This window comes from Phascolarctos cinereus, unplaced genomic scaffold (genome assembly GCF_003287225.1).
Source record: "Phascolarctos cinereus isolate Bilbo 61053 unplaced genomic scaffold, phaCin_HiC Scaffold_726;HRSCAF=1367, whole genome shotgun sequence".
Taxonomy (NCBI): domain Eukaryota; kingdom Metazoa; phylum Chordata; class Mammalia; order Diprotodontia; family Phascolarctidae; genus Phascolarctos; species Phascolarctos cinereus.
In genome coordinates this window covers 335,425,519-335,439,794 of record NW_027556098.1, presented here as the reverse complement: position 1 = coordinate 335,439,794, position 14,276 = coordinate 335,425,519, and the positions used below count along the sequence as shown (strand labels likewise).

Genomic DNA, 14,276 nt, shown 5'->3' with positions numbered 1-14,276 from the left:
AAACGTTAATTGGCTCACTTCTGTGTGGCCGCCTTTTGATTCTGCAGTAATCATGGTGTAGGTGATAGAAAAGGGGGCAGTTGGGTGCTAAGAATCACATAGCTTTTAGATCATCACTAGACTCTTATGCAAGATCTTTGTCTAAAAACCAAACTGTGGGCATACTAGTAAGGGGATTAAATCATATCAATCTTGGCTCTAGAGTCAGAAGACCTAGGTTCAAATCCCAGGGTTATGTACGTAGGGCCTACATATTGGCGCATAATATATATAAGGGCAACTCATTCTTTTTTCACATTATTCTCAGCAGGCCTATTATCAGCAGACCTCTTTCTCACTGGGCTTCCAATCTTAACATTTCATCAAAATTGCTCTCTCCAAAGTTACTAATGATTTCCTAGTTGCCAAATCCAATGGCCTCTTCTCTATTCTCATCATCTTTGACTTCTCTACAACTTTTAACACTGTTGATCACTCCATCCTTCTTGATATATCTCTTTTCTCTCTAGGTTTTTGAGATACCACTCTCTCCTGGCCCTTCTAGCTATATGACTACTTCTTCTCTGACTCTTTTACTGGATCTTCTTCCAAATCATTTCTTCTATTCATAGAAGTCCCTCTAGGTTCTGTCCTGGGCTGCCTTCTCTTCTCCCACTCTATTACTTTACTTTGTGATCTCATCAACTGCCATGGATTTAATTACCATCTTTATGCTGATGATTTTCAAATTTATCTATCCTACTCCAACCTCTCTGCTTACCTCCAATCTCACATCTCCAACTGCTGTTCAAACATCTCAAACTGGATATGCAGTAGATATCTTAAACTCAATATGTCTAAAATTGAAATCATTATCTTTCCCCCTAAACCTTTCCTACCTCCTACCTTTCCTATTACTATAGTAGGTAACACCACTCTCCCTGTCCCTCCTAGGAGTAATCCTCACCTCTTTACTATCTGTCATCCTACCCATCCATGCTGTTGCCAAGACCTGTGGATTTCACCATTCTAACATCTCTTGACTATTCCACCTTCTCTCCTCTGACACTGTCACCATTCTAGTGCAGGCCCTTACCACTTCACACCTGGACCATTATAATAGCCTGCTTGTAGGTCTACTTGTCCGAAGTCTCTCTCTCTCTCTCTCTCTCTCTCTCTCTCTCTCTCTCTCTCTCTCTCTCTCTCTCTCTCTCTACACACACACACACACACACACACACACACACACACACACACACACACATACGTACTACCTCAGTGTCTATTGCAGCCCAGTATCAAACAAAAAGCTTGGTTGGGCATTTGAAGTCCTTCATAACCTAGCCCCATCTTGTTTTTCTGATCTTCTTATGCCATAGTCTCCAACACATACTCTTTGATCCAGTGACACTGGCCTTCAGCAGATCCAAGAATAAGACACTCTATCCCTCTGCTCCAGGCATTCTCTCTGGCTGTGTCCAAAGCCTTGAATGCCTCCTCCACTGCACCTATTGACCTCCCTAGCTTCCTTTTAAGTCCCAACTAAAATGCTTTCTTCTTACTGGAAGTTTCTTAATTCTAGTGCCTTCCCTCTATTAATTATTTCCTATTTATCCTGTATATGTATATTACTTGCTTTGTGTGTGTGTATATGTGTGTGTGTGTGTGTGTGTGTGTGTGTGTGTGTGTGTGTGTGTGTGTATGTTTGCATGTTGTCTCCCCGATTAGATTTTAAACTCCTTGAGTTCAGGGACTGGTTTTTGTTAATTTGTTTGTTTGCTTTTTGGTATCCCCAGCTTAGCACAGTGCCTGGCACACAGTAGGCACTTAATAAATTTTGATTGATTGATTGAAAAACTTTAGAGTCCCTATATAGGTAATACCTTCTTATAATAATTAGCTCATTTTAAGCCTCCAGGGCAATATGATGGCCCCTAAGGTCCACTTGGTTCCTTCCTGTTTGGCTTTAGGGAATTTACTTTAAATTTAAAAGTCTGAGTTGGGTCACAATCACACAAGCCCCTGATTAGGAAAATTCTTAACACCTACATAAAGGTTAGGTTCTCTGCCTAACCACACATTTATATCCATCTCAATTTAACCCCTGCCTGGCTTCTTTATTGTTGAGGCAAAATTCAGTTTACTGGAAATATATGGGTAACAAAACAGTAGATTGTATTATAGTGTCTGTGGATAAACAGACATTAGAAGGAGAAGGTGAGCAAGGAGCAGACTTTTTCTTAAGATTCCCTCAGTCTAAATCCTCCTCTCTGAGATGCCTATAGATGCCAACATCTCTCTACAATATTTCCCTTCTCTACCACAACTCAGTCTTTCTTGTGCTTCAGGTTTAATCCAGCCTCTCAAATCCAAACGCTCAGAATCTCTTCCTCCTCCTCTCCACCCCCCCCCCTTCTCAGATGTCTCTTCTTTTTTTCCTTTTTTTTTCCCACAAATTGCTTAGTCTCTCATTTGCTTTTGATTGATTCAAGGAGCTACACAGACCCTGTTCATAGTCATTTGTGGGTGTTTGATTCAGTTAAAAAATGTTCTCCTCTAGTCAAGACAAAGGAGTCAAATATCTTTACATATTTATATTATGTATGGATGTATAACTATGCAATTTGTGATAACCCAGTGCTACTGTTTATGGTGTATGTATTCGTTTCTTGGGGGAAGGAGAGGAAGTAAAATGGGAGGAATTAATAAATAGAATAAGTTAATCTTAGCATCCATATAAGTCTATACATATGCATATAAATAAATATATGCATTTATGCAATATAGTAATATATGCATATGTATACATAAATATATGTAGAAGTATAACTTCATACATACTCATATAAATAATATATACATATATAAAATGAAGCCGATTCACCCTTTTCTTTTTGGCTAGGCAATGGGGTTAAATGACTTGCCCAGGGTCACACAGCTAGTAAATGTCAAGTATTTGAAGCCAAATTTGAACTCACTCCTCCTGACTCCAGGGCTGGTGCTCTATGCACTGCACCACCTACCTGCCCCTAGATCTGCCCTTCTTAAAAGAAAATAGTACTATTGTTCCTTCCAAACATAGTTTAGTCCTCGGCCCAAAATTTTAAGCATCTATTAAAATACTGGAGGGGCCTATGTCTGTAGCATTCAATTATACTATAGATACACCTATAGATATACTACAGACACATGATAGAGCCCAACTAAAGGTTAGAAGTAAGTCCTTTAACTCTGAAGTCAAAGTGTTTTCCCCTATCTCCCTGGGGAGGAATGCACCTCTAATTACAATGCATATAAGAAATTCCACTTGTTCTTCAGCCAATAATAACAAACAAATATTTCAGAGAAACCAGCGCAAAATTTGTGAGAAATTGAGATTTCAATTCATTTTTTAATACTACTCGCAAGAATCAAGTTCTCAAAGCCATTCAGACTTTACACACAATCTCCAGAATTTCTAGGACCAAACTAAGCACCGCACTACGGGGGGGGGGGGGGGGGAAGGTGTCTGATTGGTTGATTCGTTAATTGCCTTTGGTTTGGTGGTTTATTTTGCTAAGGCGCCCTGGCAACTTTCTGTAACAATCTTAGAGCTGCTGGAGAGAAGAGGGCCTGCAGCACAATCGGGAAGATTTAGTGACTTTCGAGTTGGTGTCCCCACATCCAGTGTTTGTCTGAGACGGGCTTGACATACTTAATTCCTGACTCCAGGGCTGGTACTCCAGCCAATGCAGTCATGCTTGCCACCCACAGAACTACCATGTTAGTGTGAATATAGGCCTCGCCTGAATGTATTTCAATCCCCTAAAATTAAACGTCTTTGAAGGGGGGGGGAAGTAAAATACGCTGGAAAAAGTTAGATGAAATTACTATATTTAAAACCCTAACCTATTTGGGAGAAGACTTTTCTCTCTCAAAATAAATAAGCTTCCCTTACCCAAAATGTAAGGCATCAGAGGAAATTAAAAGGAATCTGATCAAGAGGGGATATTTAGAACGACAAACATGGAGAGACGTTTTTTCCAGACTTAGGAGGATAGATTGCTTTCACTTGCCCTCTCCCTCAATTCCATCTTGCATTCATAGGGTTTCTCTTTCACACAGCTGCAAAACTCACTACAGTCACTACTTCAAGGAACCGATCCCGCCCCCTTCGGGGTCCACCCTTCCTGGTCCACTTTTCCTCTTTTTATGCCACTGCGCGCCACAGAACCACCTCTGCAGCACAGAGCAACAACTCCATGTATTTTGTGTAGGAGAGGGAAGCGGATCCCCAGCCTCAGGATCAAAAGCAAACTCTTGGGGGCGAAGAAAATTGCTGGGTCTTCCCGTACGTTTTTCTTTCCACTACATTCATATGTAGAAGTCCTTTCCCAATTTTGAGATTGTAGAAGAGGAAGGAAGGACAGTTGTTGAGCTTTACAATAAGACTCCTTTCTCTTAGGAACTCCAGACTGAGGTGTTGGCAGTGCCTCACTGAGGATGCAAGAGGATAAGCATCCCAGACCCTTAGAGCAGTGGTTTCGGGACACAATATCTTTTCAGTGTTCATCTCAGACCAGGCGGGAGGCTTGCGCATGCGCATGCGCATGAGCATAGGCTCGAAGACATGAATTCCACACAATTCACTGTAGACTGGCGGAAGCATTTACAAATGCGTAAATTTCTTACAGCGCTCCGTACACCCTTTGGGAGCCGCTGCCTTGTATCAGCCGCGGTGCAGTGGAATTGGGGTGGGAATCTGCATGATGTCTGGTGAAGAAGCGCGTTACGGTGTTTTGTCAGACTCAGGGAGAGGAATAACTCGTTTCTAAAATACTGAAAACGCACAATTAATGGCTGCATGCTGGCTCTGAACAAGCTAAACTGTGGAAGAAGTGCGGCCTAGGCTTTAACCCAACCAACGCAGTACCTTGTTTCTAATCACTCTGAGAGATCCTTTTTTAACCCTGCTTTAACCCTCATTCTGCGGAGGAAGAAAGACAGACAAGAAAGCAAGTCATCTAAGGAGAAAACAAAGCTAATTAGTTCCAGCAAGGAAATAGTAGGGTGGGGCTGACTGCTACTTAGAACGTACGGCAGCCCCAGTGGCCTAATGGATAAGGCATTGGCCTCCTAAGCCAGGGATTGTGGGTTCAAGTCCCATCTGGGGTGAGTAACTTTTGACTAGCAGAAAGATGCCCAGATTCAAAATGTGTTCATTGCCGGCAATGAGCAATTAGAATTGCCACCACATTTCCTTAGAAAGTAAGGCATTTCTAGTAAAGCTAATTCTATATGCCAAATGACTACATAATGTGTTAATCTGACAGACGAGAGCGGATTCTGAAATATAGGACCTCGAGTCAGCCTAAAAGCAACAGGTGATGCCGAGAGTTTTGATATGGCCGACATTTCAGCCCATAGGGGCTCGTTAGATGCCTGCCGGAGCTCCAGAATAAAATTCTTAAAGTAGCCCAACGCGAAGAAGCTGCTTTCAGTAAATTTTCAGTTAGGTGGAGGGTAACTTAGAAGCACTGGTGGGTCCCAATAAACGTGAGGCCACGAAAGCTACCTTTGTCTGGACCAGGCACACTCCCCAGAGATGAAAGTCCTGAAGTAACGTGTGGACAGGAGATTGGCAACTTGGCTAGCGATGTTTTACAATGGACGTACTAGAACTAGCCACGGATGATTTTCTATTTCTATTTATTTCCTGAGCCATTTCTTTTTCTCCCATAGGAAGAGTCTCAATCACTGGAGGGAATTATTAGTTTCATTAGTGAATTGGGTAAGCTGCTTGGAGCCAAGTAACTAGGTAGGGAGTGTACCCTCCAGTAGCTCCTTCGAGCAAAGCCACGAGGGCTTGAAGAAGAATTAGCCAATGTCGTTTTGTTAAAAGCAGAGCACCTAAAAGAACACAGCAAGATCCACTCAGGATCTTCACCCCGAAGCAGGAAGTGTCTAGGGTGGGGGGAGGGGGAAGAGATCGATCCAGACCTACCTGGGCAATTTACCTGCAGAACAAAGGATATATAGTCATGGCCCTGAGGACAATTAAGAATAATCCATCAAAAAAGCTCCAGGGGAAAAAAATTTTAAAACTCTCCTAGGACTGATCTCAAACAGCAGACCAGTCTAAATTGGGGTAAACTAGAAATCACCGCTGTAATCTAGGCTGAAGGACGAGAGCAGGCGTGGGGAACTTCTAGTTTGGATTCAGTTAAAGGGGCCGCACTTGAGGACAAAGAGAGCCACGTGTGACCTCGAGGCCTCAGGTTCCCCACCCCTGGCACTAGCCTATTGACAGAAAATAGAGCTAGTAGCCGCAGTTCTAAAGCCAGTCTAGATGTAATGCATCTCCACCTCTTGGCTTCCTTCAAGTCCCAGCTAAAATCCCACCTTCTATATGATTCTAGTGCCTTCCCTCTGTTGATTATTTGCTATTTATCCAGTATATAGTTTGTGCTGTACATATCGGTTGGCTTCTTGTCTCTACCATTTAGAATGTAAGCTCTTTTGCTCAGCGCAATGCCTGGAACACAGTAGGTGCTTAATAAATGTTTATTCACTGACTGGAGAGTCATAGAATCTGAATGCCAAAGACTCTTGAATCCTATTTCTCCTCCTGATCAAGCATACTCCCTGCAATAGACCCAAGTAAATACCCAGCTTTTGCTTAAGGAGGGGTATAGTTTGAAAGGCACTAATTACGTTCTTAGCTACTGCATAGTGACATAGGGGTTTTATTCATATCTTTAACAACTCTCTATCCATAACAAGTCTAAACTGATATATTAGTAAGTTTTCTAAAGTTTATGTGTTCTCGTTGTGTCAAAAGCAAGTCACCCCAGGTGGGACTTGAACCCACAATCCCTGGCTTAGGAGGCCAATGCCTTATCCATTAGGCCACTGGGGCCATGCTTACTTCGTAATATGTAGTATTCAATTCTGTCATCTCCTTTCTGGTTCTGTCTAGTTTTGTTTTCTATGTACTATAGGATTCAAAAATGATAGAAGTCTTCATCTAATCCTATTCTTTCCTTTTACAATTTAAGAAACTCAAGCGTAAAAGAAGGAATTTATCCAACATCCCATAAGTAGTAATAGAACACAGCTAGAAAAACCATGTTCTCTGATCCATGTAACTGTTTAAGCAAGCGCCCCAGTGGCCTAATGGATAAGGCACTGGCCTCCTAAGCCAGGGATTGTGGGTTCGAGTCCCACCTGGGGTAGAAGATTTTGAGAGTCCAGTCTGGAAAATACGTACAAAAATCGATCAAGTGATTACTGAGTTTACTAAATTGTAAAGTTAGCTGAAAACTTGGTCAAGTGCACTACTGATTATAATTTCCTGATTCGTTACCTTGCAAATGGAAGTTAACAGCAGTAAGGAGTCTTCCTTTTTTGAGTTTTAGAATTTTTATTTTTTCTTATTCTGAGCTTAATAAACATCAATATATATGAACATTTCCGTATACAAAAAAAAACAAAAAGAGGAGTGAATATGACGCCGCAAATGTGTTACGTCCATTTTGTGTTTGTGTTTTTTTAAGTATGTAATGAATTCAGCACATTAGCTTCAAAGCTGTGCTGCCTGTCTTTGTCTCCCTCTGAATTTCCTTCTGTTCTCTTCAGGTATTTTTTTTTTTTAATGCTTCAATGAGGCATCTGAGATGGCGGATCGAGAGCATGGAGCTAGCGTGTCGCAGCGGCTTTCCTGGTAACTGAGCTGAGCGCTGTCTCTCCTGCCACTTTGAATGCAGAACGTAGCTCCGAATCACTGCAAAGAAAGCGCTAGAGGTTTAGAATCTAATTAGAACTATCCAGGATGCCCAGAGAAACTCGATACTTTACAAGAGCTAGAAGGGGGAACAGAAAGTCAAATTAAAGAGATATGTGAAGAAGACTATCGGGTTACATCTATCACATTCACATCAAGAGTATTTTCATTGTTCTCTAGCATCTCTTACTGGTTACCTTTCTCATCTAAGTTGGAAATCTCCATTTCTGGAAGAACTCACTCTACATAAGACAAAAATAAGCAGATCGATCATCAGAATAGTAGCAGCTGCAATGAAGAACTGGAAACTGTCTCTGAGGCTGATGAGCAGTTATTTTGAAACTACAATCTGAATTATAATCAATTGATACAGTTGTTTAAACCCTTTAGTAATTATAATTGTCTTGTCTTTAATACTTGGAAAATTTGTATTTCCAAGCACTTTTTTAAAAGACCATTTCCCAAACAAGACAATTATCAGGCAGTACAGGCTTTGAAACATTTTGCTAATCAGACAGAGGCTATTTCTTAGTTACTGTATATAAGTAAAACACATTATTATTCTTCTAGTTGCCCATTCTCATACATCTAATTCTTTGCAGATCAGCTATTCCCTTGTACACTAGCAAATTAGACTTCATTCCTTATTCTATAAAATATAAATAAAATGAGGATGAATCTTGTAATGAGCATTTTTAATTAAAAAATTAAATTAATCCTTTCCTCTTTTTTCCCCCATCACTATCACAAGCTTCCCTCACTTCCACTAATTTATAAAAAAGAAAACAAACAAAAATACATGCAAATAAAGCACATCTACACATTGGCTGCCACAAAAATGTCCGTCTCATCCTTCAGAGAGATGTGATTTCTGTCCATCACTTCTCTGTCACGAAAACATGCTTCATCATGGGTCCTATCCTATCTAGTCCTGGTTAGATATTGCATTGATCAAAGTCTTTCACAATTCTTTTTCTTTAAAATGCTGTAGCCATTGTATAAATAGCTCCTCTGTTTCTGCTAACTTTACTCTGCATCAGTTCATATACTTTCCAAATTTTCTCTGTATCTGCCTCTTTTCTCATAGCACAATAATATTCCAATACATTAATATACCATAATTTGTTCAAACATCTTTCAATTGATAGGGATCACCTTAGTTTCCAATTCTTTGCCACACAAAAAAGTGTTGCTACAGATAATTTTGTAGATATGGATTCTTTCCCTATTTCTTTGACCTTTTTTGGGTGTGCATATACAATTTACTGACTTTGACGGCATAGTTCCAAATTGTTTTCTATACCAGCTGAACCAACTGACAGTTCAATCAACAATATATTAGTGTGACTGCTCTTCCAACAATTATCATTTTTTTCCCCTTTTATAGCATCTGGGCCAATCTGATGTCTGTGAGAGTGTTAATTGTTTTAATTTGCATTCCTCTTACTATTACTGATTTGGGGTATTTTTAATGTGGTTGTTGATAGCATGGCACTCTTTTAAGAAATAGTGACCTCCAATTTGCCAGATCTGCATCTCTAGATATGTATCTATATGCACACACATATAAATACATATTTGCTATGTATGTGTCATGTGTGTACATGTGTGCCATATATACATTATGTATTTTGTATGTACATACAGTAGTTGCTTGCATTCTACCTTCTCTAGGGCAGGGACTGTTTTTGCCTTTCTTCAGATCCCCAGGGTTTAGCACACTAGGACATAAGTTTTAATATCAGTGCTGCTGCTGCTGGTGTATATATGATACACAATTTTTCAGCTAAATATCACCCAAGAAAGAGACTATCAGTCCAAACATGTGACAGCTCTTACCTTATAATATTTAACCTGAATAGTAAGTATCATTCTAACACCAATGGATTGGTCTACTTGTTATTTTACTGTGAGATCATTTTAAAAACAATTATTTTCCATTATTAGACGAGCTTGATGTTTTACTGTGAGCTTATGTTTTTCTGGGTCCCCAATAAATGCTTTTGGGATTTGAACCAGGGTCAACTTGTTATTTTCTTTATCAGAAATCTAAATAGGATTTAGGGCAGGACGATGGGGCAATGAATAGAACACTGGGCCTCCAGTCAGAAAGACCTAAGCTCAACCTCAGACACTTACTAGCTGTGTGACCCTGGGCAAGTCACTTAACCCCCTTTTGCCTCATCTGTAAAATGAGCTGGATGAGGAAATGGGAAACCACCCAGTGTCTTTGCCAAGAGAATCTCAAATGGGGTCATGAAGAGTCAGACACAACTGAACAACAACAAAATAAGATTTAACTAAACAAGACAGAAGTGAAATTGAGAAGACATCATCTAGGTCAAACAATTATATCTTCTTTGTTTCTCTCAGCTAAATGCTCTCCATTATGCTTCTGTCCTAGGGTTCATGGTTTTCCATTCAGAAATATGTCTACTAGAACATACTGTGTTATTCCTCCCACCCTTCCTACTGCTTCTTCTATTAAATCTGCTTCTTATAAATGTAAAGGAGACTGGTACTTTTTGCTGTGACAACAAGAATGCAAAGCAAAGTTCCCAGTGCAACCTATCTCCTTTCAGTAATGCTAAATGTCTCCTTGAGACTTTCCAGAGCTTCAAGGAAAACTCCAAAGCTCATGAGCTAGCTTCTAGGGGACACAATGGGAATTTAAAAGGATCAACGAAAAGTAATATACAAGTTTATCTCTACCCTCAAGAAAACTCAGTAGAGAATTACAGAGCATAGCTGGTAGGGAAAGGGGTGGGTGGGATGGGGGGGTGGGAAGGGATAGTTCACCCACTGAGTCACGGAAGATACGAACTAAACTTATTCTTCCTTACCCTACTGGAAGTAAGGACTGGAGAGCTTTGGTTGGGGGGGTGGTGTGGGAAGGGACTAGTAAGATGGGTAGTAACAGTCACCAAAGAGTTCTTTTATGTGCCAGCTTGGTACTATTAACTTGACTAACAAGGAAGTTTAAAATGTATTGATGATCTCTTAAGGCTGGTTAACCCGACTCAACTTCCCCCCAAAAGGGAAATAACACCTGAAGAAGATGGACAATAGCTGATGATAGCGTCTGCAGATAGCAGCAGCAGCTTGGTGAAAAGTATCAAAGATCTGTTTTGGAGGCAGAGGGGAACAACAGCTATAGAAACTGAGTTGTAGACAGACTTGAACAGAAGCTATGGAAGTTAAGAGGGGTGCAGCATTCAGATAACCTCTGGAACTCAACCAAGGAAGCTGCAAGAGGTGGGGACAAGAAACTCAGAGGCACACATGATTGCTGGGAGATGGAGCTGGGAGAGGCACTGCAGCTTTGATCCAACTTTTTCTCACTTAACAGCATGAGTTTTCTGGGAGAAGATTCCCTTCCTTATTGTCACGGGAATCTTGGAGGAAAATGATTGGGTAGCTAAGAATGATAATACTACTTGATTTTTCTTTGTTACTTTATTATTCTTTGTTTGTTAAATGTTTTGCTATTTTTATATATAGTTCTGACTGATGTTAATATACTCTTCAAATTCTCATTCTAAGTCCCATTTACTAAGGCTTTTTGGAAGTTTTTAGCCTGTATTCACCACCTCATGTTAAAAAATTTAGTTCATTTGATCTATTATCCATATCCTGTACATTGGTATACAGATATTGGAGACCATAAAAAATATTTCCACCCTCTTCTCTGTTTATTTTATAAATACTAGGCATCATTATTATTTCTATGCTATAACATGTGTTTCTCCATAATGAGTGGTTTTGCATGGGTTAGAGGGCCATTAGTGTAGAATATTACATATATTATCAGGTGATTATTTTTGATATATTGATGGGTTTACTTATTGTTTCTCTTCTTCCGCTTTTCATTAAAAAAATTCTTTGAAGAAATGTATGCAGTATAAAAGCAAAATATATTAATATTATATTTTATTTTAAAAAGATATATTCTAGTCCCTTGTCAAGAGCATATCACTTATATTTTAAACTGAGTCAGAAAATCAATTCCTCAAAACAATTTATAGTCATATGAAAAAATGCTCTAAATCATTATGGATTAGAGAAATACAAATTTAAAAAATCTTAAGAAATCATTTTATACCAGATTGGCTAAAATGACTTAAGGGGAAAATGATAAATGTTGGAGGGAATGTGGGAAAATTGGGACAGCAATTCATTGTTAGTGGAATTGTGAACTGATCCAAACATTTTGAAGAGCAATCTGGAATTATACCCAAAGAGTTATTAAACTGCCTTTAATTCAGCAGTACCACTATTAGGTCTATTTCCAAAGATGATTAGTGGAAAAGGAAAAGAACCTATATGTTCTAAAATGTTTTTATAGCAGCTCTCTTTATGATAACAAAGAACTGGAAACTGTAAGGATGCCCATCAGTTGGGGAATGGCTGAACAAGTTGTATATGATTGTGATGGATTACTATTGCGCTATAAGAAATGATGAACTCACTGATCTTAGAAAGTCATGGAAAGACTTGCATGAAATAATGAAGAGTGAAATGAGCAGAACCAAGAAAACATTGTATACAGTAATAGCAATATTATCTTAATGACTTTGAGTACATAAGTCATTTTGACTACTATTAATACCCAAAATAACTATAAAAGGACATATAAAGATGCTATCTTCATTCAGAGAAAGAACTGGTAAATAGATGCACAGAATAAATTTACATATATACATATATATGTATATAGTGTGTATGTGTGTGTGTGTCTAATTGTAGCTATCTCTAGGGCAGGACAAAGAGAAGGAAAAAAAGGGGAAAAATATGATAACTTTATTATACTTTTAAAAGGAATAGCAAGTTATACATAATAGATTTGCAGTTTCATTTGCAATCATCTATTGTACTATATTTTGTTATGGAAATGCTTATTTTACTCCATAAATTAAAAAGAAAAAAGGAAAAAAAGAAAATCACTTCCTGTCCTTTACCACCATTTATATAGACAACTATTTCCTTTCAAAATCAAAACCTTAGAGATAGCTAGATAGATGGATAGAGATAGATAGACAGACAGACAGACAGACAATATGGAGATACCTAGAGTCTGCATGCTAAGGATGCCAAGATGACTATATAGAAGAAGATGGTAGGACCAACTCTTTATCTGGACCTCTCATCTAGACCTGCTGCTTTTCATAATTAGTATATAGAAAATCTTAAATAAATAAATTCTATGCTTTTGCTATCAATGTGCAGCATTTTGAACAAACTTTTATTCCACCCAAATACAATGTTAATGCTTGGGTCACAATTTTGAGGGCAACTTAGAATATTCTTTAAAAAAAAAAAAGTAAATGATAAAAATTTTGCTGCAAGAACACACCATTGTTTGGAACCAGTAGGCACAGTATTTGCATTTGATATGTCTCCTGCCTCTGCAGCTATCATTTATAAATTACTGGGACAGTCAACGTTTCTATTGGATTTCTCCAATTTGTTTGACATAATTTAATGCCTTAGAGGAAAATTTCATTTCCTCACTTTGGGATTAAAAATTAAATCTTAGAGGATAATTAATTGCTAAAAGACAATCCAAGGCATTGACAAAACTGAGAAGTGAGTCTCGAGCCAAGTTTACTTGAACATGGTTGCGGCTAAAAACCGAAATATTAGGTGACTCCCTTTCTGCAGAGGCTTGCCTTAACACTGTGCAAAGTAGAAGAGCTATTGTTCTCAGGGCTCTGCTACGAGTTGTGAATTAGCCACACCAAATTTTCTGCTTAATCTGATCCAACTATGCATGTCAGCACATAGGCAAAGATATCTCATTAATATAACTCTCTGCAATTAATAAATGCATTTTCATTCACGTTGTCTCCCTTAAATGCCATCATCTGTAATGCAGGAAATTATATAAAAGTCTTCAGTGAGAACTGTGGCTATTGAGTAAAGCTGAATATCGAAGCAGAAGCACTACGTTTTGAAGTTAGACAGCAGTGGGGGGAAAATTCGAACTATTCTGACTAAAATCATGAGGGAAAGGAGAAAGATAGGTTTAGAAATGTGGGTAGAATACTAGGTTAGAGATACGAAAAATAGGAATAGGAAGGTACTCCATGAGCTAGTGGCAACAGATTTCTAAACAGAAATGGAATCACAAGCATAGAAAAAAAGACTTGCCTGAAGAGTTTCAAGATGATTGGAGAGAACAGAAGAGGAAGGCAGCAGACGAGGTTAAGTTTATTATATATGTATTAAGTGAAATTGAAGCCATGAGTCCTGTAATTCTGCTGGGGACACTTATTTTTCATAAAAACAAGTTATTAGAAAGTATGCCCTTAGGCTGGTTCAAAAACACAATTATGAGAGGTCTGAGCATGCAGAAGATTACCACTTTCCACCCTTACATTTATTCTCACTTGACAAAACTAGAGTAATCAAATGATGTTCAATAAATTTTATCCATTGATGTTTATAAAGTAGTAGTGGTGGTGGTGGTGATGGTAGTGGTAGCGGTTGGTTGGAAGAGGAGGAAGAGGAGGAGGTATAGGAAGAGCAAGCAGTA

At 38.8% G+C, this 14,276-nt stretch overlaps 3 non-coding genes across 3 annotated transcripts; 2 read left to right on the top strand and 1 right to left on the bottom strand.

Moving 5' to 3' along the window:
- The first annotated feature begins 5,060 nt into the window (after positions 1 to 5,060).
- Positions 5,061 to 5,133, top strand: TRNAR-CCU (transfer RNA arginine (anticodon CCU)). Its single transcript has one exon. It is a non-coding gene; the product is annotated as a tRNA-Arg (tRNA).
- A 1,671-nt stretch (positions 5,134 to 6,804) lies between these two features.
- Positions 6,805 to 6,877, bottom strand: TRNAR-CCU (transfer RNA arginine (anticodon CCU)). The gene has a single exon. It is a non-coding gene; the product is annotated as a tRNA-Arg (tRNA).
- Positions 6,878 to 7,120: 243 nt separating this feature from the next.
- TRNAR-CCU (transfer RNA arginine (anticodon CCU)) lies at positions 7,121 to 7,193 on the top strand. The gene has a single exon. It is a non-coding gene; the product is annotated as a tRNA-Arg (tRNA).
- Positions 7,194 to 14,276: the final 7,083 nt, after the last annotated feature.